This window comes from Mauremys reevesii, linkage group 3, assembly GCF_016161935.1.
Source record: "Mauremys reevesii isolate NIE-2019 linkage group 3, ASM1616193v1, whole genome shotgun sequence".
NCBI classification, from domain to species: domain Eukaryota; kingdom Metazoa; phylum Chordata; order Testudines; family Geoemydidae; genus Mauremys; species Mauremys reevesii.
The window spans coordinates 131,746,660-131,760,987 of record NC_052625.1 but is presented as its reverse complement, the minus strand read 5'-3'; the positions used below and the strand labels follow the sequence as shown (position 1 = coordinate 131,760,987).

The 14,328-nt window shown below is 40.8% G+C and overlaps 1 long non-coding RNA gene across 1 annotated transcript; it reads left to right on the top strand.

Moving 5' to 3' along the window:
• Positions 1-1,260: 1,260 nt before the first annotated feature.
• Positions 1,261-6,062, top strand: LOC120400345. The gene is made up of 2 exons (XR_005595753.1): positions 1,261-1,341; positions 5,628-6,062. It is a non-coding gene; the product is annotated as an uncharacterized LOC120400345 (long non-coding RNA).
• Positions 6,063-14,328: the final 8,266 nt, after the last annotated feature.

The window sequence follows — 14,328 nt, the reverse complement described above, 5'->3', positions numbered from 1 at the left end:
GGAATTACATGATTCAATGTGGGTATGTCGGCGATAGCCATAAATTAGAGGTTTCAGTACTACACCTATACCAAGGGCTAGTTTCTTTCTTTCCTGTCACTTCCAGAAATAAATCCCAAACTTATAAATGTTTCCATTGTATTGATTCAACTTGCCTTTCAATTCTGCACTTCAAAATAGCATAGCAGGCAAACTAACCTCCAGCTGCTAGTTTGGACATATGGAGGAAATGGACATTGTGGCCACCACCATTGGACTTTGCTTACTCTGGGATGGTTCCATGAGATACCGAGCACTTCCTATTATGCTCAGCGTGCCCTCAATGCATGTTGATTTTAATGGAATTGAAGGTGCTCAGCACATTATAGGACTGGGCTTTTTCTGCTTCTGCCTGAGGTTTTGTAAAACATATTGAAGATAATCTTAGGTCTTCAGCCATTTTCAGTTCAGTAAGTGTTCATCTCAACACTGTGCATGGAAGGCACTAATTCAATCCCATACTCTGTGGAGGTAAAACTTGTGGATTTTGTCCCGCTGGTTTTGTATCCAAGCTGTTGTTTTCCTAGCCTAGAGGTTTATTTTAACTGCTTCATGATTTTTTAATGCCACTTTCCTCTAATCCTCCTTCAATAAACTCAGCAGGTTAGCCTCCATTCAAGTAAAAGTCACAGCAGTCCAGAATTTCTGTTAAAACTCTACACGTTCAAAAATAAGCTTTTCAAAACTCATAGTAGAACTAGATTTGGACTGGTGGTTTGGGGCACATTATTCAGTACTTACTCTTTTGAGAGACAAATACAGTTTAAAACCAAAATGAATTATGGAAATCTAATCATTATCTTTCTTTTGGCATGTCTGTGGAAAGCTGTTGCTTTTTTATTACACTATTTGCAATACTTTTATTGAAACTCCTACATTTTTGTACAAAGAACTCTCTTAAACAAAGGCCTTATAGAAGAATAAATGTGTTCACGGAACAAATTTTCTGCATTTCAATTTCTGCTACATTGAACTGTGTATGGAACTACCAGGCATAATTTAACTAATAGATGGTAGAATAGCTGCCTATCCATATGAAACATATTTATTTTACTATTCACTGGACTAAGTCAATTCATTTAAAGAGATTTCCTTTTGCCTGCTCCTGCCCCATACCCTCTTCCAAACACCGGTGGAACATAATTACTAACCTCTCTCTTTTAATCTTTTGCTGAGACCTGAGCTGGAATATGGCTATGTCACAATAAGCACAGGTCAAAGGTTCAGACTTCCAGAGTCATGTGAAAGCATCAGGATCTAAAGCTATCATTGTAAAGAAATTGTTTCTGGCTCTTTGAAACTGTGAGTGTTATTGATGCAGTTATGTATTCCTTAGTCAGCAATTTCCAGGAGAAGGAGGAGCATCACCTACTAGAGCCATGGACAAAGCTCCCTGGCTTAACACGATGCACCAGAAGACACCAGAGCCCTCTTATGGGATGGGGATGCAGTTTGCTTCTGTTTGGGGGTGCAGACACTGTTGGCACTAGTGGGAGTGTCAAGCTGTCTGGAGAAGCATATCAACATGAGTGCCAACCTCAGGGCAGACTGTTACAAACCAGGGCACAAACCTCAAATTGGTTATGTGTTTTGTAATTAGATTTCACCAATCAAGTATCAAGTGTGAACTCCTGAAGCACTGTAACAGCCTTAACATGGAGTCACAGACAGTCCCTTTGGGCACTTACAGTTTATCTTGCCACCCAGGCAACTTACACCAAAAAGTCACAATAATATTTAGGTTACTCCTTGTCCCAAAGGACCAGTTACTTACTCTAGGTCAATTGCACCTCAGATCACAAACCGAAGACAATGTTTATAGCCAGTCCTGTAATAAACTAATTAAAGATTAATAACTAAGAAAAAAAACAGGAGAGCTATTTACAAGGTTAAAGCAAATAAACATACACATGCAAATGAGTTACACTCTTAAGTTCCAAAAAGCAACAGAAGCTGCTGTAATGTCCTCTAGAGCTAACGCAGCTTGGGGATCACTTGCTTATGCTTAGAAATATTGCGCTCTCCAAATTCAAAGCAGCATAGTGATACAGTCCCTTCTGATCATGGATTTTTATTCTCTTCCCCACAAAGTTCAAACTGTGATGGGACCAAGGTTTGTGCACATCCCCTCTTCATGGATGTAAAGAGAGAAATCAACAAAGTATTTTGTCCATTGATGTTTCATAATGGTTCATATGGTGTTTATAGGCCTTCTTTTGTTGGGCAGGTGATAATATTGTGGTGAATTAGCATTTCACACTTGGCAATGCTTCTTTCCTGACTGAGGGGATTTCCTGTTTCATAGAAAACACTTCTATAGTTACAAACAAAACACTTAAATATTACCTTATAACGTGGGATACAGTTATAAGTGAGATTAATACATGCAGCAACTCACAAACATTTAATCAAGTCCAAACACATTCTTACACACTTAACATCTATTTTAACAATGCTAACACACAAGTGAGCCAGACTGGTTTCCACCTATGCATTTGTCAATGTTCAGTGAGGCCTAGGGGCCTTGGCATGAGGTGGCACTAGTTCTGTCAGTGTCACAGGAGAGTACAGAGGGCCACCACCACCGGTCCATTTTCTGCTGGGTGTAGCCATGGGAAGTCTACATGTTGCATGTTGTGAATCAGTGCCCTGTACTCTGCCTTTGCCTGTTCTGTCCCTATAAATAGGTTTACCTGTGAAATTGCAACTGGTATATCATTCATTTACAATATTGAGAAAACTGTATTTTTAAAACACTGTTTCAGTAAAACTTCTTACCATTAGTCCTTTTAAACTATCTCACTAGCCACATGTACTTGTATGAAGAAAAAGAAAATTCATTTACTGTTTTCTTTTCCTTTAGTAAATTGGCCTTTAATGTAGAAAAAGAACAACAGAAGTATCATGTTCAGCCTATAACTAAAGATTTCCACCCTTCCCATTTACTGAGAAATTCTAATCTCTACATTCATTTTAGGATATCATTAGTTAAAAAGATTAAGTTTGGTTTAATATCCCTTATGGTTTCCTGCAGTCACCCAATAATTCATTACTTTGCAGAATTTTTTTGTGATTGATGCACAATAGGCTGGATTCATCAAAGAGATAATGAGGAGAGTTTGATTTCTGGAATATTAATGAATACATGGAATTCCCATTCATTAATTTCAAACACTGATAACAAACCAGTAGCTGTAGTGAGAAGTAATGGACAACCGGCATCCAATTTCTGTCTTTCAATGGAAACGAACACATTTCTAGATAAGAGCACAATTTGATACCTATTAAGTAAGTGCTGGGTGTTTATTAATAAGCTATATTCAGCTATATTAAAAACAATTATTAATATAACCATGTACCTGTTTTCAGATTTTAATAACCAGAAACACTATACAATAAGGGTCAGGGAGTGACGGCTAGGCACTGGCCGGCATTGGCACACAATCCTTCCTAGAACACATGCAGGGGAGTGTACATGCCCTACCTCTTTCTAAATGGCTTACACTTCAGAATGCACTTGGAGGGATCAGTCCCTGCGCTCTGGTAAATGTTGGGCGGGGGAGAAGGGGGACAATGTGAAGTGATACATTGCACTCATTGTTTCCAATTTGGGAATTATATCTAGATCCATAATTAAGCACCTATATGAGGCCTGGTTTTCAGAGATGTTGACTGCCTGCACTCACACAGTCTCCAGATTAAATCAGGGAGAGCTGGGGTTGCTCAGCAATGCTGAAAATCAGGACAATGTGCCCACTCCAACCTTTATGCTTTGACTTTGGCAAGTGGCTAGCTGGAAGAAAAGGAGTGTTACCTCTTTCAGGGCTCCCTCACAGCAGGTGGGGAGAAGGGAGAAAGTTTACAGGGATGGGCGGGATAAGGAAAGTTGGGGCCAGGTTAGGACATGATCACTGCTTTACCCTTCTTGATGACCAGAAGAGTGGGAGGATATTTGTACCACATGCAGCCCTATAGAAGCCCACTTTAACAGGATCAGACTAGCAGCAAGAGTATCCACAGTAGCAAGGATTTGCAGGCTTCCAGCATCAGCAGCTTCTCCATGTGAAAGCAGCCTGCCAGCAGTAACAGATGGTGTTGTCCCCACTTGTTGAGGTAGGAATCATTAATATGGAGGGAGAAGAAAAAGTCAGATCCCCCTCAGAGAATGTTAGTTCATGGGTTAAATTCACCATTCGGGGAGTATCCAGGAGGCCTCAGGACACTGTAGGTTACATGGAGGTTAGTGGGGAATGTGGTTATGTAGGAGTGTGGTATTCATTCGGTGTTCACCATCTCTGTAATACTAAAGATAAGATATTGAGAGGTGAATACATAGACTTTTATCACTGCTACACAGGGACGCTATGGCAAACAGTAAGACGGGACAGGACAAGCAAAGCAATGACAGCCAAATCTCCAAGAGTGGTTAGAACCTGGGAAAATTGGGAAGCTATAAGATTGGGAAGATATAATTAGACAGGCATGTAATACATTTGGGGGCAAAGCTTGGTTTAACTATAATTAGCAGTGTAGACTGAGGGCTGCAACACAGGCTGGGAGTCAGTAGGACATCCTGCATCACTTGCTTTGATTAGAGTGTATGACACCACAGGAGGAAGGTGTTCAAGCTGACAGCAGCCTATTTATTACTCATCAAGCCCAACAGAGACCCTGTGCTCTGAATAAAATTTGCTGGGCTTTTAATGAGGATGGGTGTTTTCAGAGCATCTGCAAATTTAATAATGCCAGTGAGATGTGCTTCGGGGTCCACACAGCCCACAATTACTATAGCTTTCAAGGAAGGCCCCAACATGATGGAAAATTTGTTGGGTAAATCTAGCCCCCCTTTGCCCCAAGGTACATGGACCGGATGGAGATCAGGGCACAGGAAAGAGGGGCAGAGGAGCTGGCAGCAGGAGTAATGGGAAAAACTTTGTCTCCAGTTAAGATCATAGTGGGTTTGGGATTACCCCAGCAAGACAGGTGGAGCATATTTATGGGAATGATTTACTTCGGGGCGTAGGATTCTCTATATGGGGGTAAGAGATCATGTAATGTCAAAAAAATTGAAGTCAATAGAAGGGTTTCTGCACATTGTATAAGGAAAAAAAGGATTGCACAGGAAATAAATGCTAATAGAGTTGCAGGGCCATTCAGTCATTTACCTAAGAAGAATCTCTAGGTTTCTCCCCTAAGCTTGGTTTCTAAGAAAGCACCTGGTAAGTATCGCTTGGTCTACTACCTGTAATATCCATGGGGTAGTTCAGTTAATAATGCGAATGACCCTGAAGTATGTACAGTTCACAATTCTGCCTTTGATAAGGCTGTGTGCATGATTAGGAACCATGGCACAGGTGCATGAGAAGAACCCGTGGCCCGGGAGTGCTTTTGGTAAAATATGACATCAAGTCAGCTTTTCAATTATTGCCAGTGCATCCTTCTGACTTTAACTTTTTGAGTTTCTGCTTTGATGGTTAGTTTTATTTTGATAAGTCAATTCAAACTGGATTGTCCATCTCCTGCTCAGTGTTTGAAAAAATCAGTACTTGTTGATGTGTAACTCAACTCAACAATGTGCATCATCACAGGAACTCTCCAGCCGACTCATCTTCCATGGATTCCAGTTCAGAGCCACATCGCTCCCCTTTACATCAGGAGGGAGACTGCAGCTGGCAAGCTGCTTGAGAAGGTCCGTGACAACCCAAGCTTGTTCTTGTTCAACAACCTTTTTAGCCCACCAGCTACATGTCTTTCATCATGACACCAATTGTGGTCAAGGATGCCATGCCAGGACACGACAGTAGAGTCCCTGTGGCTGGAAGACCGGTACTTAACATCAAACACTAATCAGTTCCTTGTCACAGACCCTACTGCTCTCCCGCCCAGCTTCGAACCTGCCACATCATCAGTGCCCACTAACCAAATCCAGTGGCAGGCTCCAAGAGCTCCACTCGGCCACTAAGAACACTATTGTTGCCTCAGCGAATATGCAAATGCTAAATAAATAAAATTGAGCATCTTAACTTTGTTTGCTGAGAGGTGTTCCCTGGGGGGTGGGGGGTGACCAGTTGTCAGCTGTCACTGTAGGAGTAGCAAAGCCCAGCCATTTTATAAAGGTTACTAAAGAGGTGGAGGATGATTTGGGGGGTTGGGAATGGTTTATGAATCAATCTAATGGGGTGTCTTTTTGGAGAAAGGAATGGATGATAGAGGCAGATTTAAAGATTAATTCAGAGTCATCAGAAGGGAATAGGTTTTGGAGTATTTTGCAAAGACAGGTGAAATGCTCAGAAATGGTCCTCAGATTGGATACAGAAATGTATAGTAAAGGGTATAACATTACTGGAATTTTTTTCCTTTTTTGGTAACAGTAACTATTTGAGAAACGGATATTGCAAACAAAAGTGTGTATTTTTGGAGTTGTCATGACTGCACATGTTGATGGAAAGTTAGACATATACCTTTATGAAAACATACATTGTGTATGTGCAGCTGCAGTAATTGTGTTTGAAAGTCAGTGTAGCCGTATAACAGAATGCATGTTTTTATTTTTGTATTTGAACGGTTGATATTTTAAACATCATGTCTTAAAAATGAACAATAAAAATCATAACAGTTAGGGTGTACTATAAATAAAGTTTTAAATAATAAAAAGACATGTCAGGATCAAAAACAGGCTCAGATGTTCATAATCAGTGTTGTTATTTTTAGGCTTGTTTTTTGGCTTTGCCTAATATTAAAATTTTAATACAGTTTAAAAATATAGACAATATAGCTTTTTCCGCTTCAAAAAATCTCATTATGATAATTATGATGTGCCCTTGGCCAATAATATTGTGTATTCTACATTGAGAATTCTTAACGCTTATTTTACTCCACTCTCTTCAAGCTACATATTTGCTGTTTTATGACATAAAATCACGAGTCTCAAATAAGCTTTATGACTCGTCTACATTTAATATATTTGGTAGTAATCTTCTTATTTTTATATTTAAAACATTAAAAACTAGACACAAAATTATATCTACAATTAGGCTATAAACAAGGCATTTGAATTGTGATAGAATCTAGTTTCAAAATCAATTTTGTGGGCTAGGATTACTTTTGGGACCTTATGGACTAAATTTTGTTTGGTTTGCATTTTCTTCTAAATGGGACTTTCAGTGATAAAGCAAGAAATGTGCTCTGTGAGGTGCCTTATGAAAGCATTGCTTAAAAGCACTACAAAGTCAGGAGGATAGGGATCTGGTAAGGAGAAAGCTCTGTGAAAGCTGAGGAAAGCAGCAATGAGTTATTGAATGTAACTGTGGGTGGCATATTTACGATGAGTCAGCCTGACAGGTGATGAAAAGAGCATGGTTCATGAGGTCACCATAACACCATGAAAATAGTTCCTCCAAACGTTAATGTGGCAGGCCACCAGTAAGGTCAACGGCACGCACATAACCACTTGGGACTAAGGAGCGGGTAGGCCTTGAAAATGCTAAAAATATTTTTCATGGTAAATAAAATTTGCTATCTAGGCAAATTTTCCAAAGCTCACATATATCTAATTTTTTTTCAGTCACCAGTCATTTGAGGGCTCTGATTGGTTTGAACAATCTTCTCGCCTTGTACCCTTCACAGTCTCTGCTGCAGTTAGCTTTCATGTTATTAGGGCTGGTTGAATAATTTCAGATGAAGCATTTTCCATTTGAAAATGAGATTTCATTTCAATAGAAATTTTCCATAGGAAAAGATCGATTTTGACGAAATTTGACACTGGGAAACTTGAAACATTTCAGTTTATCACTCAAATCAAAATGTTTCATTTCTGCATCTAACTGAGTCACCACAGTGCCTCATGGGAGTTGTATTTTTAGGTCTGTCATGCCTCCTTTCCCTTCTATGACTGGGTTTCCCAGCTGGACTGCATCTCTCATGATGCAGAATGGTCTCTCCCTTTTCCATAAAGTGTCAAGCAGCCTCACCCACTATGCCTTCAATCTGTTGTGCATCACTGGAAATACAATCTGACAAAGGGAACTGTGCTCAGAGGTGAATGGAGACTTGAGAGACCTAGAAGTATCCAAAAAAAAAAAGGAATTACCTACAGGAAGGAAATTACCTTTTCCAAACAGCTCTACTACTTAATTTTCTCTTTTCTGCCTGGGAAATAAGAAAATAAATGCACATGACAATATAAATTTTCTACCATTAAAATTGCATGTCTCTTCTGTTTCCTTCTATTTTCTCTCCTTCCCTCTCCATGCAATTTACTCCCACATTTTGTTTTCCCTTCTTATACCATTTTATCTCTTTTCCTGTGATTTTCTTTTTCCATTTCTCCAAGATCTCACCCACTCAATGTCTCTGTTCATGACTTCCTCTGTACCCCCATTCGCATTCCCTTTCCCTTGCTTGCCATATCCCTCCTCACTTCTGTATCCAATCCCCAACTCTCACTTTCCTCTAAGGGTACGTCTACACTACGGGATTATTCTGAATTTACATAAACCGGTTTAGCAAAACAGATTGTACAAAATCGAGTGTGCGCGGCCACACTAAACACATTAAATCGGTGGTGTGCGTCCACGGTCCGAGGTTAGCGTCGATTTCTGGAGCGTTGCACTGTGAGTAGCTATTCCGTAGCTATCCCATAGTTCCTGCAGCCTACCCTGCCCCTTGGAATTTCCGGGTTGAGATCCCAGTGCCTGATGGGGCAAAAATCATTGTCGCAGGTGGTTCTGGGTAAATGTCGTCAGTCACTCCTTCTTCTGGCAATGCAATGGCAGACAAGCATTTCGCGCCTTTTTTCTCTGGATTGCCCTGGCAGATGCCATAGCATGGCAATCATGGAGTCTGTTTTGCCTTTTGTGACTGTCACCGTATGTGTACTAGATGCCTCTCACACAGGCGATTCAGCAGCGCTACACAGAAGCATGCTTTTGCTTTTGCATGACAGCAGAGATGGTTACTAGCCATACTGTACCATCTACCATACCATAAATTGGTAATAAGATGATCATGGTTACCAGTCCTTTTGCACCATTTGCTGCTGTCATAAGTGCCCCTGGCTAAGATCAGCCAGGGGCGCAAAAGCCAAAATTGGGAATGACTCCCAGAGTCAATCCCTTCTTTTTGGTATCTAAAAATAGAATCAGTCCTGCCTAGAATATGGACAAGTGTACTAGAGAACCACTGTATCAGAGAGCACAGCTGCTCTGTGTCAGATCCTGCAGAAATTATGAGCTGTATGCTATTCACAGGAGATGCTCCTGCAACAACCCCACCTGTTGATTCCGTTCTTCCCCCAGCCTTCCTGGGCTACCGTAGCATTGTCCCCCCACTTGTGTGATGAAGTAATAAAGAATGCAGGAATAAGACACACTGACTTGTTAGTGAGAAATGAGTGGAAGGCAGCCTCCAGCTGCTATGATAGTCCAGACAGGACAGTAAGGAGTGTGGAGGAGAGGAGCCCAGCAGGAGCTCTGCTAGTCCAGGGGCAATTGAATCTTCTTTTTACACATGAAGGGTGGGGGCTGACGGAGCTCAGCCCCCTGTTTCTATGATGACGATGGTGATCAGCCATACTGCACCATCTACCAGGAAAAATTAGGGCCAGGCGCCCTTGATCGACCTGACGGATGCTAGTCAGCATGGTTACCAGCCCTTTTGCACTGCCCCATGTGCCAATAGGCTGATGATGAGGACGGGTACCAGTCGTTTTGCACCATCAGCCACCCATGGCAGGGGGGAGCAAGGATGTTGGTGTTGAGTGCTGCAGCATCGTGTCTATCTGCAGCATTCAGTAAAGATAGGGTGACATGTAAAAGAGTCAAGAGAGGATTGTCTTGCATCCGAAGAAGTGGGTATTCACCCACGAAAGCTCATGCTGCAAAAAGTCTGTTAGTCTATAAGGTGCCACAGGATTCTTTGTTGCTTTTACAGATCCAGACTAACACGGCTACCCCTCTGATAAGAGAGGATTGTTTTCCCTTTCACTTCTGGGGGTGGGGGGGGTGCGTAAATTGCCGAGCTATGCCCTGACCCACCGCGGACACTGTGTTTGACCCTAGAAGCATTTGGAGCTCAGCCAAGAATGCAAATGCTTTTCAGAGAGACTGCAGGAACTGAGGGATAGCTTGAGTCCTCCAGTCCATGAGCGTCCATTTGATTCCTTGGCTTTCCATTACGCTTGTCACGCAGCAGTGTGCTGAGTCCCTGCTATGGCGTCTGTCTGGAGATTTTTTAAAAATGTTTTTTAATTCGTCTTCTGTAATGGAGCGCTGATAGAACAGATTTGCCTGCCCTTACAGCGATCACGTCCGCATGGTCCATGCGGGAGCTCTTTCTTTATTTTGATTTTTAACTGCATCACCACACGTGCTGATCAGAGCTCCACGCTGGGCAAACAGGAAATATTCAAAAGTTCGCGGGGCTTTTCCTGTCTACCTGGCCACTGCATCCGAGTTCAGATTGCTGTCCAGAGCGGTCAGTGGTGCACTGTGGGATACCGCCCGGAGGCCAATACCGTCGATCTGCGGCCACACTAACCCTAATCCGATATGGTAATACCGATATTAGCGCTACTCCTCTCGTTAGGGAGGAGTACAGAAACCGGTTTAAAGAGCCCTTTATACCAATATAAAGGGTCTCTTAGTGTGGACGGGTGTGGCGTTAAATCGGTTTAATGCTCCTAAGACCAGTTTAAACGCGTAGTGTAGACCAGGCCTGAGTCTCTGTTCTTGTAGTTGATGAGAGTAGGATGTCTTTCAGGGAGGTAGAGAAAAAAAAAACAGCACTGGAATATGCCACTGTTATGCCAGGGGGAAAAAAGACCAAAATGCATGTAGAATTCAAATCAAGCATGGATACAGAAGCACAAAGTAAAGATTAGACTATTTAAGTGATGGAATGGATGCGCTGGTATTACAATCATTGATAGAGTCAATCACTAATTCAGATATAAAGTGCTGCTTCACCATAAGGATTTTGAGATCTCTAGGGAATATTACCACTCTTCACATTATCTGAGATCATATTATAAGTGGGAATTATTAAAATGGATAGGTTGCTGTCTAGCAAACACACAACAACATGTCTGGATTTTTTTTTATTGATAGTGATTAACAAACTGTATATAAGAAAAAATCAAACCAGTCCTTCTGGATTTTTCACACCCCTGAGTGACATAGTTGTACTGATATAAGTTTGAAGCATAGATCTGGCAAGGTTCCTGCTTCTGATGTACTGAACTTAAAAAAAATGCTGCTAATTTTTGTGTCTTTTGCTAGTTGCTCTTCAAATTCTTGTTTGGCCTGCCTAATTAAACTCACATGAGTTTGTTCCTCTCTGTTTTCCTCAGTAGGATTTGACTTCCAATTTTATCTTTTTTTCTCCAACTGCCTCTTTCATTCTGCTATTTAGCCATTGTGGCTTTATTTATTTATTTATTTTTGGTCCTCTGACTGTTGTTCTTGTTTTTAACTTGGGGATACACATTTAGTTTGAGCCTCCATTACAGTGTTTTTTAAGTTTCCATTCAGTTTGCAGGCATTTCACTCTTACGACTGTTCCTTTTAAGTTCCATTTTACTGACCCCTTCATTTTTGTGTAGTTCCCCTTTTTTAAGTTAAATGTTACTGCAGTGAGTTTCTTTGGTATTTCCCCACCTACAAGGATGTTACATTTAATTACATGTGGAAAGTCAATTAAAACAAAAAACATTTGACTCATCTAAAGCAATTTTTTTTCCTGAAATGTTACTTTATGGAGAATTTTGGACTTTTTGGTTTTCTTTCCAACTTGAAACAAAGTCAGATTTTGAAATCTTGAAATCCTTCACAACACAGAATTCTCATCTTCTACCCAACTCTATTAGTGACTTTTATTTGATGTGTTGTGGTGAATTTAGATTGAAAGTTCTTTGGGGTAAAGACTGGTTTTATTTGTTTTTCTCTTTGGAGGAAAGACTGTGGTTTTATTTGTTGTGGTCAAGTGGTAGCCAATCAACATGATTTTTGACCTTCAGTGGAAATGTGCTATGTATGGGCCAGATAGATTCTAACTAGCCTTGATGTAAGTGTGCTTTAGAGTAGAGAGATGGCTCAAGGAACTTGGCCACCACAGAGGATGGTCTATCATAGCCTGCACTCCATGCGGGACTGCTCTTTCTTTATTTTGATTTTTAACTGCATCACCACACGTGCTGATCAGAGCTCCACGCTGGGCAAACAGGAAATATTCAAAAGTTCGCGGGCTTTTCCTGTCTACCTGGCCACTGCATCCGAGTTCAGATTGCTGTCCAGAGCGGTCAGTGGTGCACTGTGGGATACCGCCCGAGGCCAATACCGTCGATCTGCGGCCACACTAACCTAATCCGATATGGTAATACCGATATAGCGCTACTCATCGTTAGGGAGGAGTACAGAAATACAGTTTAAAGAGCCCTTTATACGAATATAAAGGGTCTCTTAGTGTGGACGGGTGTGGCGTTAAATCGGTTTAATGCTCCTAAGACCAGTTTATAGCGCTGTAGTGTAGACCAGGCCTGAGTCTCTGTTCTTGTAGTTGATGAGAGTAGGATGTCTTTCAGGGAGGTATTTCAGCACTTTTAGAAATCAGGTGTATACATATCTATGCATGTATATCTGCAAAATATGTATGAGAAACATACATATATATATGTATAAAGGACCAGGTAATGACTTTAAAACACAGCTCAGCATAAGATATGTGCAGTATTATGCCACCAAAGGGGCAGCACAGTGAGGCATCCCTGGTGTCCAGAGTTCACCTACTACTATAGTTCTCTATGGAAGTACATATATATATAGGCTTATTTTTCAGAAGGGCTAAGCATGCCCTTATATATATATATATCTTAAAGAACTAAATGAGAACATTAGTCTATTGAATTGTGTAATCTGCTCCTCACAGCTGTTAGCAAATCATGGTGAGATTATGAGAATTGCACATTAGAGTGCAGATATTTTAGAAATTGCAATTTGATTAACCATAAGAATGCTAATTTGTGTCAGTTACCTAAAGATAAAATACTTGCCAATAGAATTCAATGATGCTTGCCTTAATAAGATTTCATAATTATGTAATGGCTAATTAACTGATTGTTACAACTATTTAAAATACAGACTCTGCTATACATGTAAAAGTTACTTAACATGAGGAGCAAGGCATATTTTTTTACTTCCTTAAGATATGGCGTACTTTGTACAATGTTACACTACAAAATAAAACAAATGCCAGGAACTTAAAGCAGCCAAATGGTGAAATTCTGACACTGCTCTTACTAAATGGCAACCTCTCAAGGATATTAAGCTTCCAGTAGTATTTCTTGAGTAAAGAGTATGAAAATTATGCTTTCTTGAAATGCAAATCTCAGGGGTTCCCCCGCCCACCTTCACTTTTTTTAAAGGTCCTGATAGCACAATTAATTAATCTGTGGGAAATATTTGAGGGTAGGAGTTGTGTACAATTGGCCAAAAATCAGCTGGGTGTAAGTGGACATGACCCCATTGGCAAGAATGGAATGCACTCACTTTCACCAGGGCTGAATTTGACCTAGTGCGTTTATAGCACCAAAACCTACCCTTAAAGAATGGCAGATTAATTTTGCACCTGCCATGAAATCTGGATTGATTTCCTGGAAGACATTGCGACAGGATGTGATTCTGAAAGTCATTATTTCCAGTGGATCCATTTCCATTTCAGCCACTGACAACTGATGACACACAATAGGTCCTAGAGGAATAAAAAGCAGTGGGCAGACAGTTTGAAGAAACTTAACTGACAGAAGGCATTGCTTCCCCACTGGGCAATTTTGCTGGTGGCTGCTGATCAAACAGACAGCAGAAAGACGTCCAAATATTGTAGATAACATCAAGAGAGAGTCAGCACAGGGCATAGGAGCTGAGACAAAGATGCTTTCAGTTTCTGAGAACTTGTCATGCAGGCAGGTAGCCACTTCGCTGCTGCCATAATATGCACCATGGTGGAAGAAAAGGCTTGAAATGCATCTGTTCATTGGTATGTATCCATGTTCATTTAATGCCAACCTTGGGAAAGGGAAGATGCTGGAGCTTTAGCTGATTTCTCTAGGAAGAGGAAGAGAGATGGGAGCAGAAAATAACTTTTGCATTCTGCAATGTCTAGTATTAGTCATTGTGCCAAATACCCGAGGGCCAGTGAGGCACAGGATTATAGATGAAATAAAGTAAATAAATAGTGACTAAGGGCCTGGATCACTATTTTGTTGTTTCAGTTTTAGACTGAATTTTGATTTTACAT